Source organism: Choloepus didactylus, chromosome 4, assembly GCF_015220235.1.
Source record: "Choloepus didactylus isolate mChoDid1 chromosome 4, mChoDid1.pri, whole genome shotgun sequence".
In the NCBI taxonomy this organism is placed as follows: Eukaryota; Metazoa; Chordata; class Mammalia; order Pilosa; family Megalonychidae; genus Choloepus; species Choloepus didactylus.
In genome coordinates this window covers 75839764-75853746 of record NC_051310.1, presented here as the reverse complement: position 1 = coordinate 75853746, position 13983 = coordinate 75839764, and the positions used below count along the sequence as shown (strand labels likewise).

At 49.5% G+C, this 13983-nt stretch overlaps 1 protein-coding gene across 4 annotated transcripts in view; it reads right to left on the bottom strand.

Moving 5' to 3' along the window:
* APBA2 (amyloid beta precursor protein binding family A member 2) overlaps positions 1 to 8452 on the bottom strand; it is a 309258-nt gene extending 300806 nt beyond the window's left edge. For all 4 annotated transcript variants that reach the window (XM_037832868.1, XM_037832866.1, XM_037832870.1 and 1 more), the window contains exon 1: positions 8350 to 8452. The gene's annotated coding sequence lies outside the window, so the exon portion shown is untranslated. The remainder of the gene's footprint in view (positions 1 to 8349) is intronic.
* Positions 8453 to 13983: the final 5531 nt, after the last annotated feature.

Genomic DNA, 13983 nt, shown 5'->3' with positions numbered 1-13983 from the left:
TTCATGCCCAGATAAACCCTCTTCACTGACAACTGGAAACGAGGCTTCCCTGCTTTCATGGTTTCTATCACTTTTCAGGGTAAGTCAGCAGATCTTTAGAGGTTAACTCTATGTGAACAAATTAATAATGTGATTTACAGTTTGCTGTGGGTTTTGTCGTTCTTCTAGAAGAACGGTGGCAATTTAATCTAGAAAGCCTATAAATCTCTAAAGGTAAAATTAAACATCCACACTGGCATGGCTGGCAGCTTGGCGGCAGCAGCTTCCTCCCCACTATCACAGGGTGGGGGAGGGGGGAGCAAAGCTCCCTAGAGCTGCACCAATCAATCTCAGCACCTCCCCCCATTCCACCTGGTTGTGGGAAACCCTCCTCTGGAAAGGACACGACAAGGAGGGATGTGTGTTCTTACTACCACACCTACTCTGTTCCCAGTCCACCACAATGGCTCCACAGGGCTACTGAGGCTAGCCCAAGCCCCTGCTGGTCAGGACCACCTGAGCGAATCACAGATTCCTGCCAAAAACTTGGCCCTCACTTTGCCCGAATGCCCCCCTCTCTTGCCCTGCCACTCCACTCCAGGCTGGGGTCTGGAGTGAGACTCCCAAGCCCCAGGACCCAGCCCACCCACCTTAGGGCTCTCAGACCTGTGCTTCTCTTGGAGGCCCTTTGACCTAGAGCCAGACTCAGGCTTTGAGATCCTCCATGTCCTCCAGCAGCCCCTCTCCCTGACTCCCTCCTGACCCCATCCAGATGGGATGGGGCAGGCGCTGAGAAAATAGCTGCTGAGTGGATAGATGAGTGGGTGGGTGGGAGACAGGGAGGTAGGGAGGGACAGGTGGATGAGTGGGTGGGATAGGTTGGAGGGTGGATGAACGGAAGGGAACTCTCCCAGCAGAAGGCCACCCACCCCACTCCCAGTGCTAGCAATGCAGAGTCCCCTCGCATCAAAGGATTGAGAGCTGGAGGACAGGCTAGTGAGGCTCCACTCAAGTGCCTGGCACCCCTTCATCTGCATTATCAGATAACAAACAATCCCACAAGAAGATAAAAGAGCAACATGTACAGAGTGAAGGCAGGGTAGGGAACAGCAGCAGGTAGGGAAGGGGGTCCATCAGGGCAGATCCCCCGGAACTGCAAGTCAGAGGTGCCTCTGCCTCTCGCTGTGTCTATCAACTGTAGTATAGAGCCACTTATCACTGCTGATTAAACATAGACCTGGCCTGGGAGCAAGAAGAAAACCATTACTTAATAAAATGCAATTAATTTTGAGGCCAAAAATCTGTTCAAGCCCAGTACCCTTGGGAGAAGCATAGCCAGGAATTCCCTGTCCAGAGGGGCTTCTGCTCTCAGAGTTTCCAACACCCCCCCCCAAAAAAAACAACACAAAGATGCCCCCCTTCCAAGAACCAAAGGCACTCCCTCCAACCACTCAGAGCCCACAATCACCCCTCCCTCCCGACAACTGGCCACCAGCTATCAGATTCTCTAGGCACATGCTACAAATCAACCACTGTATATGTCACACACATGGTCCAAAGTCCTAGTGACAGGACATTGTGCCAGTGTGGATGTATTATGTCCCCCAAAACGCCATTAACTTTGATGCAATCTTGTGTGGGCAGATGTATTAGTGTTGCTTAGATTATAATTCTTTGAGTGTTTCCATGGAGATGCGACTCACCCAACTGTAGGTGATAACTCTGATTAGGTAATTTCCATGGAGGTGGGGCTCCACCCATTCAGCATGGGCCTTGATTAGTTTACTAGAGCACCATATAACTCACACAGAAGGAGCGCGCTTGCTACAGCCAAGAGGGACACTTGGAAGAATGCACAGGAGCTGAGAGAGGAGCTGCAGCTTACAGAGCAACGTTTTGGAGATGGCCTTTGAAAGCAGACTTTTGCTCTAGAGAAGCTAAGAGAGGACAAATACCCCGAGAGCAACTGAGTGATATTTTAAAGAGGAGCTGTAGCTAAGAGAGAACAAAGCACCCAAAGAGATATTCTGGAGAATACCATTTTGAAATGCAACCTGAGAGCAAGTGGATACTAGCCAAGTGTCTTCCCAGCTAACAGAGGTTTTCCAGATGCCAATGGCCATCCTTCAGTGAAGGTACCTGATTGTTGATGGACACTTTATGGGCTTAAGACTGTAACTTTGTAACCAAATAAACCCCCTTTATAAAAGCCAATCCATTTCTGGTATTTTGCTTTTGGGCAGCATTAGCAAACCAGAACAGATATGCCCCTCTCCAGCTGCCCAAACCCTGGCATCCTGCAGACGGAGAAAAAGGCCCCAGGCAAAATCTTCAGGGTACATGTAAACAAAGAAAGGCATGTGTCATTGTGGCCAAGGGTCAACCAAACCTAGGCTTAGTGTACTGCTGTTCCCTGGAGAAAGTGCAGCAACATGACCCACTCAGTCCCACCTTGTGGGCTCAGGCCAGGTAGGGTGGCACTGGGACCCCAGCCAGAATCAATCCGTCAATCATAGCTGCCAGCATTCACCATTAGCAGCAAGAAGCAGCTAGAGGGGCCGAGGTAGTGCCTCATGTCTCAGAGCTGTCATGCAAGCTGGGGAAAAACACACAGGTACACACACACAAACACATGCCCACACCACACACATGCACACATGCCCACATGGACATACACACATGCATGAAAGCACAGGAACACAAGTACATACACATTTACACATGTACACAAACACTTGCACACACTCACATGCACACATACAACACGCATACATGTGCACACACAAATTCACACATGCACACAAACCTACATCCACAAATGCACACACGTAGGTACACATACACCCATACACCACACACACATGCATACATACAGGCGTTCACACACACATGACCTTATGTACCGTGCATGCAAACACATGCAAATATGCACACACACATTAACCTCATTGTCTGGCGCTGATGCAGCACTTTCCCATAACAAGGCACTCATACACATTTTATCTCATTTCATCCTAACTCGATGACTGGCAAGGAAGGAAGCACACTTCTCTGTGCCCTTTCTACGGCAGGCTAAGTCAAACTCAGAGCAGTGGCACCCCAGAGTTGCCCGACTGGTGGAGGCAGAGCCCCGCTCTCTGGAGCTTCGATTCCTACCTTCGATTCCTACCCACTGCTCCCTGCCCCACCCATGACAGCTGTCAGCAGCTCTGGGTAACAGGGACAGATGTCAGAGCACATGGCGCACTTATTACATCAAAAGACTCAGAAACATAAACTATTTTATTTGAACAATACACACACTCCTGCCAGAGAGGCCTGAGAAATCCATCATCCCTAAATTCATGCAGTCATTAATGATTTTCCGATTTTTGACACAATGGATTCTTCCAAGACAATTTTTAATTAAATTAACTGGTGGAAATTACAAACCATATATTTCTACTAAATTTGCAATCCATACAATGGTTCTGAGGAATTCATATTTAGAGCTGACTTGCCAGGAAATCAATTCCAGGAGTGTAAAACCAATCAAACAACAACAAATATATATGTGTATGTGTGTGTGTTTATATCCCAACTGAAAATTCTAAATGACAATACTATTCCACTACTCACCAACTATTTACTAATTAGCGTTTGTTCAGAACAAGGACCTGGGCATTTGAGAGTTGAGCCTCTTTTGACACAAGCTGATTTTAGGGAAAGGAAATGCAAAGAACCCACGTTAACTTCAAATGCAAAAAGGAAAAAAAATCTTACAGACAAATTAACCAAGTTAGCTCTTTTTCTGGATTGCAAGCCCCCAAACCCACTCCCAGTCTCCCCATGAAGGGGCCTGAGACATATATGATTTGTCCACTACTGCATCCACCTCCAACCATCAGTCAGTCACTCCCATTCTGTGCCCACAGTCACCAATCCCTCCCAACTAGCCAACAGGTATCACATTCTCTAGGCACATGCTGAATACTAGCCCCTGTTCACTTCACACACAGGGTCATAAGTTCTTGTCATTCCCACCCAGTTTAAAAACAAAGCCAATGCAAACTGGGTCCCAGTGGGACACAGTGAGAAAGCATGGGTCCCATGCCCCTCCACACACATTCCCACAATGCCTGGCAACAGCAACATGCTTTTGGGTAAATCCATGGTGCCAGGTCCTCGGGTCCATCACTGCAATGAAGACAACCAGACCTGCTTCCGGCGCTTGGCAGGAAGTGATTTAAAACAGCACACACACACATTGTGTTGGAGTGCTTCCGTGTTCAGAAAACTACAAGGTGAAATCATCTGTGCCATCTGTATACATAGAATCGCAACCACGTATTTTTTTCTTTCCTCATTTTGTGCCTTCAAATCCAAAGCAACAGATGTACCATCCGATGTTAGAACAGCTCTTTACAGTTGATGAAGCACCTGCACTACATTCTCTTACTAGGTCATAAGTGTCCTTAGCAAACCTAAGCCTTAAAACTCCCGGTAAAATAGGAGAAGACCCAAGGAGGTCACCCCACAAAGCACTTGCTGTCACAACATTATCACACAGTTGAGAACTGTCTCCTTTGTGCCTCAAAATAGTAACCGTGGACAAGAGGTATAAGCTGCACCAAAAAAGACTCCCAGGTATTAGGGGCAGAGCCAGGTTCAAATGCAGATCGCAGTACTCCAAATGCCATCTTATTTCCCTCCCCTGCACTGTCTTTCTCCCTCTAAAACTAGGGCACCCTCCTCTGGCAAGGTCAGCAGGGAGAGAATCAGGCAACAGACAGGCGCCAGGAAAGGGAGGCTGGTAAATGGGGACAGGTGATGGCTGGGAGCCCGGAGATGCCGGCTCTGCCATAAGGTGGAAGACAAGTTTAGAAACACCCAGATGGAGGAGGAAGGGACCTGGGTGACAGGGAGCCTCAGGAATCAGCATCTGAGAAGAAGGCAAAGACAATGAGGGGTTGGCTCTGGCTGTGGGGATGGCCATCGGTGGGCATCCCAAATGACTGAAAACCCCAAAAGGGATTTCTGGGTGGCACCAGAATGCCCAGTCTTTGGCCTGGATCACCTCCCCAACCGTGTTCCTTTCCAGCCTTCGTTAACACTGATACACGCTGTACAGCTAGTTCCTGATGAGACACCGAGGCACGAATCTGGGCTGAGTTCTATGAGGGGCCCAGATGGGTTCCAGCACCAGGTCTGGGGGAAGAGGACAGAAGAAGAGGGGGTAGACTGACATGTGCTTAAAGGAAAAATAATGCTCCTGGGGTTTCATGCATTCATTCATTCATCTAACAAGGAACACTGAAGGCCTACTACATGCCAGGCACTGCTCTAACGGCTAAGGATACAGAGGAACAAAGCCTTTATGTTTGAGTGATAACAGACAATAAACAAATGAACAAGTATAAAATTAAAACATCTCCTGCCAAGTACCAAGAAGAAACACAGAGTAGGGTTAACAAGAATGGAAGAAGGGAAGCTAATTTGTGTAGGGAGCTTCTGCATAAGCAGAGAATTGAATTAAGTGAGGGAATAAGTCACTTGGACTTCTAGAAAATTGTACACCAGCAAGAGGGAATAGCAAGTGCAAAGGCCCTAAGGCAGGAGCACACTCTACAAATTTGTGGGTCACATGGTAAAAGGGAAAGGGACCACATATACCTGGGACCATCAACGATAGACAAGAGGGCCCCAGGCCAAAGTGGCAGGTAGGAGCAGGATGGGGACAACCCCTGACCTGTGCCAACACATCTCCAGCCCCCACGCTGCCCAGCAAGGTCAGGCTCTCCACCGCCTTTCGCAGCAGAAGAACTGGGGACCACGCAGCGAGGGCGCACAGCCCCTGAGTGGCAAAGCCACCCAAACCCAACTCTCTCTGCCTCTCTCGTTTTTTCCAGCAGTAAGCCTGTCTGCCTGCAACTTGGGAAGCCCAGAAAGAATGAGGGGTCACACTTGGGAATAAGGGGGATAGGGGCAGCCTGAGAAAATTAAGCCACAGAATGTGGGAGTGGAGAGGGCCCAGGGCTTCCCCTTACCGTTCTGATTGCCCCCCAAAGTAAAGGTTTCTCCAAGACTTTAGAGGACAGTCTCACCTGTTATGTAGCTGGGGCAGGTATGCAGGGCAGAGCACAGGGATGGGCGCCAGGCAAGCAGGGGAGCCCTGGAAGGGGCCTCAGCTTCCAGCCTCTGCCTTCCACTGGCCCCCTCAGACAGGCCTCACAGTCACACAGTATGGCCCAGGACCCAGCCTGATGCCAACCTCACCAGCAAATGCATTTTTCCTCTGAGTTCCTCAGTTTTGTCTAGGAAAAATCAAGGTGTTTTAGCACTCCCTCTCAGCTTCCAGGGGTGCAACTGGTGTCTTTTACAATTATCTTTTATTTTTACCTAGCATCCCTTAGCTCAGTTGACAAATTGGATGCTCATCCATTTCACAATCCATCCCCACCAATTATTCCTGTGAAACAAATCTTTTAAGAAAACAGAAAGGGCTAGAACTACTCAAAGGACAGTTATGCAAACAAGCTGACAAGTTGCACACTTCTGGCCTGGGGTACACAAGAGAGTCAGGAAAGTACAGGAGTAGGACGCTGACCCTCCCAGGCTTGCCCACCCTCCTTTCAACCCCCAGACCCACTTCCCACACTCAGACATGCTCGCTTGCCACCATCTCAGCCAGCCTGCTCTTCCCAGGCCCCAGGCCCCCAAAAGTTATAAAGGCAGATGGTAGGGGAGAAGGCTGGGACCCTGCTCCCTAACAAATGACAAGAGGTTCAGAGGGCCAGGCTCCCCCAGCAAGACCCCAGATCTGCCCCTTCACTAGTGCCACGACCCAGGCATGGCCTGACTCTGGAGACCACTCCACAGGCCTCCCACGGGTACCCACCACAGGGGGGAGGGGGTGCCAGCTCAGAAAGCTGAGACCAGAAGGTGCAAGCTCTTCCAGCAGCACCCTGGACACACCCTGAGTTCCCGCAGGTTCCACGCCCGGGTACCTCTTGTCTCTCCTGCCCAGCTCCTCCACTCAGCAGAACCTTTTCAGCGCAGGATGCATGGATGTAAGCATCGCATATGGCCACCCAGAACATCTCTAGGCTGGGAGATTCAGAAGCATGGCTACTGCCTGGTGGCCAGTGCCCACTACAAAAGGATGAGAAGCCCCTGCCTCACTTCATGGGAGGGACCACTAAACCAGAAGCCTGAGAAAGGGGCCCCTCAGGTGTCTCCCTGGGGAAACTTGTCCCCACTCCATCCTCAAAGCTTCCGGCCATTTATTTTAAAGCCACTGTCCTTTCTTAAAGTGGGGAAGGGTTCAAGAGATCAGGGACAGTATAGGCCACAGGTAGGACTGCAGGAACAGCGACGCCAGTTTTTAGCTGCTCTGCCATCCTCCAATCCAAATGTGTGTTAAGTCTACACTTAAAAGGCAGGTTGGAGTCTGGCCTCTGCCAGGTTGTATTTGAATAAATAAGAAAAAAAAAAAAAATGCCAAGTCTTCCTTCTGTGAGTAAATGCTAAGTTGAAACAAGCAGGCTCAAGCAGATTTTTAAAAGCCAAGGAACTGGAGGCTAGGCTCACAGGTGAGGCTCTGGGAGGGCCGGCCCCTCCGGCGGCGACCAACGGGGACCCTGGCTCTGCACTGAGTCCAGAAGTTCCCTCCAAGCCTTGGCACCCAGGGGGCCTATCGCTTGGGAGGGCACAGGGCTTAACGTCCGCCTGGACCATGTTGAGCCAGATCTCCCGTCAGCGACCCTGCCAGGCTGTGCCCGCCCAGGACAAGGCGCCGGGCCCCCGCCCCGCGCCGGTGCCCCAGGGGAAACGGGGTACGGAATTTTTAATTGGGTAATATTTCCCTCTGGGCCTCATTATAAAGGGAAGGGGGAGGGAGCAAAAACAGGAGCTCGGCTTCCTGGGAGGTAGGGAACCCAGAAGCGACCCCAAACTCGGGAGTTGCCCCCCGGCGCGGGGACTTGGTGCTAGCGCCCAGCGGGGCCGCGGAACGGACCAGCGGCTCGGCCAGCCCTGCAGGATCCCAGCGGAAGCCACCTCGCTGCCCTGGGTCCCTGGCCCGCCGCGGGGTCGCCCCTCGCCGCGGGGCCCCAAGCCCGGGACGCGCGAACCGCGGGGCTCCTCCCCGCCGCGCCACCCAACCACCCCACCCCACCCCCGATCTGGAGGGTCGGAGAGGAATCGGGGGGTGGACCTGCGGGGGCCGCACCCCCTACCACAGCAAGGCGGGCTCCGGGGACTCCGCCCGTGCCGCAGCATCTGCGCACCCCGCCCCCCCATTCTACCCTCGCCGCGCTCCGTGCCCTGCGCCGGCCCGGGCGTCCCCAAGCTGCCAATGCGGGCGAGTCCGTGGGCCGGTACCCCTCTTACCTGCCTCGGCCGCGGGGTGCTCCGGAGCGCTGCAGCCCCCGCCCCACCAGCAGCTCCCTGGGTCAGCGAGGCCGAGCGCGGGCCGCCGCCGCCGCCGCCGCCGCCGCCGCCTCCGCCGCCGCCGCTCTTTGTGCGCCGCGCCGGAGCCGCACACCGCGACTACTAATGAGCCCGGGAAACTGAATGGCGCGGGCACGCACCGGAGGCGCGTACGGCACGCAGGGCCGCCTCTGCCCGGCGCACGCGGCACGGTTGCCAGGCGCCCCTGGACCCTCCTGTTGACCGCCCCCCAACCCCCGTCCTCGATCACGCCCGGGACACGGGGATTCCGCAGACACTGCCCGGCGATCGAGGGCGGCGGGAAGAGAAGGAGAACAAAGATGCGTCCGGGCGAGCGCTGCGCCAGGGCAGGCTTCGCCCCCGCCGTCGGCGCCGGACATGCATGGAAAACAGGGCGTGCGGGCGCACTTGGGACCCGAGTACCCCCGCGGGGCCACTCTGGGCGGGGTTGGGGGACGCAACGGCCAGAGCCCAAGCTCGGGGAGGCACGGCGCACTGGCCGCTGCGGGCCCGAGGGAGCACGCAGATTTTTCCCCCCGGTCCCGGACCTGCTGGATCGTGAGCCGCAGGGGTCTGGCTCTCCGGCGGGTCGAATAGGTGAAGGCGAGGCTCCGCGCTGCCCGCACCCTGCCCCCGACGCCGCGCTGCCCCCTGGCGGGCTCCGGAGCGCGAGCTGCGCGGAGGCGCCGCAGCGACCGCGCCCTGCTCGGCTTTGCGCTCCTGCTCGGCTTTGCGCGGCTGTGTGTGTGTGTGTGTGTGTGTGTGTGTGTGTGTGTGTGTCCCTGTGTGTGTGTGTGTGTGTGTCCCTGTGTGTGTGTGTGTGTGTGTGTGTGTGTGTGTCCGTGTGTGTGTGTGTGTCCGTGTGTGTGTGTGTGTGTGTGTGTGTGTGTCCCTGTGTGTGTGTGTGTGTGTGTCCGTGTGTGTGTGTGTCCGTGTGTGTGTGTGTGTCCCTGTGTGTGTGTGTGTTTGTCCCTCTGGGACCGCGGCCTCGGGAACCCCAACCGGGAGGGGAGGCCAGTCTGGATCCTCCCCACCACAGATTCCCCGGTCGTGAGCTGCATTTCCAGGCCTTCTTTCCCGGCCTCCCGCGTCTCTTAATACCAGTGCTGCCTCCCATGCCCCAGTCCTTTCTTTCTTTGCTGTCCGGAATGGAAAGGACCTTAAGGTCATCCACTGCCGGGGCTTTATGCTTCCTGGAGAGGGACGGCTTGGGCACCTACATACTTCCCAACCCTGTCAGTCGCACACTCCTGCACAGTGCACGACTTTCGGAATAACCCCTCTTAGGTCAGTGCTGGAGAGGTTGGTGTCACCTCTGGCCCTTTCAGTCCAACCCAGATGTGGTAGTCCGTGGGGTCTACCTAGGAAAGCAAGCAGCGTACCTTTTGCCACAGCTGGGGCTTCCTCCCCCAAATCTCCATTATTTGCCCTCTGTTTTCTTTTCTTTCTTTTGGCTGTGTCAAATAAGAAACAAATCCGGGCAAAGGGGCTATTGAAACGGAGGGAGGTGACTGTTGTAATAGGGAGACCAGTCTGACCCTGAGACTCAGTGTCTCAAGAGTTAGGCAAAAAATGTCTTTCTTTTACAGAGAGGAGAGAACTGGGTATGGAGAAGTGGAGTGAAAGGATGGTGGGATCAGATAAAAGACCAGAGAATTGTTTTATGCTGAAGCAGCCTATTTTCTGGGAGGTGCCCTTAAAGTTCAAGGGTCTGGAGGAAAGAGAAAAGCTTCACCAAAGTTTGGTTAACAAGCATTTTATTCCAACTGATCAGTGGGGACAAGCAGTTCAGCTAATCATTTATGAGACAAAGAATGGGAATATGGAGGGGCTGTGTCCAGTCTTTTCATTGGTAAACAAGGAGTGTTGACGTCATCACAGGGTGCGGCTGTGGTGCCAGAAGGGCTGGAAGAGGGGTGACAAGGAAGAAAGAGGAGGCTCGGGTGGGGTGATGAGAGTCCCTCCTCCCACAGCTCCAAGGGCTCAGACTGTGACCGTGGGGAGAAGGGGCTGTGGGAAAGCCGAATCCTGAGCTGGGCTAGCAGTGGGACTTAGTGTGGCCACTGGCACCGGCAGCCTGTCTCCCTCCCTCTCCCTGCCCCTTCTCCCCACTCCAAACATCACACTGACCCAGAGGGCCAGAGCCCACAGTTGGGGGACTGGTCCTGGTGGAGCTCCCCAGCAGCAGCAGCAAAGGCAGAGGCAAGAGCAGGCCCAGGGGCAGATCCTGACACCTCCCCCCCTCCTCTGGGCGTGAGCATGTCTTGATGTGTTTGTTGTCCACCTACCATGTACACTCCGGTCACCCAGCCAGCAGCAAGTTCAACTTTATCCACCTTTCTATGGGCCCAAGTTTTTCTCCAAATGCCAGTGACCAGATAGTGACAATTGGGAAGTTAAGTATGGAGTTCCCAATAATTAAAAGGTAGGTACAACCCAAGTATCCATCAGCAGATGAAAGGGTAAACAAAATGTGGTATATACATGCAATGGAATATTTTTCAGCCGTAAAAAGAATGAAGTTCAGATCCATGAGACAACATGGAAGAACCTTAAAGACGTCATGTTGGGTGCAATAAGCCAGACACAAGGAGAAAAATATCTCACTGATATGAAATATCAAAATTAAGCAGATTCATAGAGACAAACAGTAGATTAGAGGTTACCAGAAGGCTGGGAGAGGGGGACATGGGGAGCTATTTGCTTAACAGGTACATGATTTCTATTTGGGGTGCTGATAAATTTTAGTAATAGATGGCGGTGATTGTTGCACAACATTATAAATGTAATGAATGCCATTGAATTTTGCACTTAAAAATAGTTAAAATGACAAATTTTGTTTCATTTAATATATTTTACTGAAATATTTAATAACAAGAATATATAAAGAAATCATAAAACTCAACAATAAAGATAAATAACCCAAGTTGAAAATGGACATAAGACTTGAAGAGACATTTCTCCAAAGAGGATATGCATATGGGCAAAAAGCACATGAAAAGATGCTCAACAGCATTAGCTATTAGAGAAATGCAGATCAAAGCCACAATGAGATACCATTTCACACCCACTAGAGTGGCCAGTATTGAAAAAAAAACAAAAAACAAAATTACAAGTATTGGAGAAGATGTGGAGAAATAGGAATACTCATTCTTTGGTGGTGGAAATGTCAAATGGTGCAGCCACTATGGAAGACAGGTTGGTGCTTCCTCAGAAACCTAAGTATAGAATTACTATATCACCCACTACTCAGTAAAATCCCAAAAGAATTGAAAGCAGGGACTCGAACAGATAACTTGCACACCGACATTCATAGCAGCTTTATTTCACAATTGCCAAAAGAGGGAAACACCCAAGTGTCCTTCAACCAATGAATGAATAAACAAAATGTGGTATATTATTCAAATGTAAGAAGGAATGAAACCTTGATGCATACAAGAACATGGATGAAACTTGAGGACATTATGTTTTTTTTGTTTTTGTTTTTGTATAATCCTCATCACTCTTGATTATAAACAATTCTCATGACCCAAAACACCTCTTAAATCTTGTCAGCCCTTAATTATTTGTCCCTAGTATTTGTGCAGTACCAGTAAGGAATTACTAGTAATTATAGTCTCTAGTATGCAATAGGTAGATTTTTCCCATGTACCCTTCCGTTGTCAACTCGCTGTGCTAGTGTCATACCTTGGAAGTATATTACACAAGTCCGTATCTAAATTTTTGGTGCTTATCTGTGGGAAACATGCCTTTAAACTACCCCGCTTTCAATCCTATTCATCTTCAATGCAGCTCTGATACTTAAATCCCATTAACAAAAAGTCATCACCCCTATCCATTCCCATACCTTTGAATTTACCATGATTAGCGTATCTGAACATGTTAGATTATCATCCCCCCTCACTAGCTTCTATCATTAGGTCCCTGATATTCTACATTTTAAGACTCTGATTTCACATTGTTCAGAGAGTTCATAGACGTGGTAACATACAATATCTCTCCTTTTGTGTCTGACTTATTTCACTCAGCATTGTATCTTCAAGATTCATGCAAGTTGCCGTATGTTTCAGGACCTTGTTCCTTCTTACTGCTGTTTAGTATTCCATCATATGTATATACCACATTTTGTTAATCCACTTGTCTGTTGAAGGACACTTGGATTGTTTCCATCTTTTGGCAATTGTGAACAATGCTGCTATGAACATCAGTATACAACTGTCTGTTCATGTCACTGCTTTCAACTCTTTTGGGTCTATACTGAGAAGTGGAATTGCTTGATCGTAGGGTAATTCAATATATAGTTTTCTGAGGAACCGCCAAACTGTCTTCCACAGCAGCTGTTACATTATACATTCCCACCAGCAATGAATAAGAGTTCCAATTTCTCCACATCCTTTCCAGCATTTATTGTTTCCTGTTTTGTTAATGGCAGCCATTCTTATTGGTGTGAGATGGTATCTCATTGTGGTTTTTATTTGCATTTCCCTAACAGCTGGTGGAGATGAACATTTTTTTTCATGTGGTTTTTAGCCATTTGTATTTCCTCTTTGGAAAAATACCTTTTAATATATTTTGCTCATTTTATCATTGGGCTGTTTGTACTATTGTTGTTGAGTTGTAGGTTTTCTTTATATATGCAGGATATCAGTCTCTTATCAAATATATGGTTTCCAAATATATTCTCCCATTGAGTTGGCTGCCTCTTCACTTTCTTACAAAGTTTTTGAAGCACAGAAGCTTTTGATTTTGAGGAGTTCCCATTTATATATTTTTCTTTTGTTGCTTGTGCTTTGGGTGTAAGGTCTAAGAAGCTCCTCCTATTAATAGGTTTCGAAGATGTTTCCCTATTTTATCTTCTAAACATTTTATTGTTCTTTCTCTTGTATTGAGGTCTTTGATCCAATTTGAGTTAATTTTTATATCGGTGTGAGGTACAGGTCCTCATTCATTCTTTTGATTATGGCTATCCAGTTCTCCCATCCCCATTTGTTGAAGAGACTGTTATGTCCCAGTTCTGTGGATTTGGGGACCTCATCAAAAATCAGTCGACCATAGATCTGGGAGTCTATTTCCGAACTCTCAATTCAATTCCATTGATCAATATTTCTATCTTTCTGCCAATACCATGCTGTTTTGAGCACTGTAGCTTTGTAGTAGGCTTCAAAGTCTGGCAGTGTAAGTCCTCCCACTTTATTCTTTTTTTAGGATGTTTTTGGCAATTCAAGGCCCCTTTCCCTTCCAAATAAATTTGATAACTAGCTTTTCCAAGTCTGCAAAGTAGGTTGTTGGAATTTTCATTGAAACTGTGTTGAATCTGTAGGTCAGTTTGGGTAGAATTGACATCTTAACAATGTTTAGTCTTCCTATCCATAAGTACAGAATATTTTTCCACCTATTTAGGTCTTTTTTCATTTCTTTTAGTAAAATTTTGTAATTTTCTGTGTAGAGGTCTTTTACATCCTTGGTTAAGTTTATTCCTAGGTACTTGATTTTTTTCAGTTGCCATTGTGAATGGAACTTTTTTTTTTTTTATTTTATTTTCAGCTAGGTCATTACTGGTGTATAGGAACATTA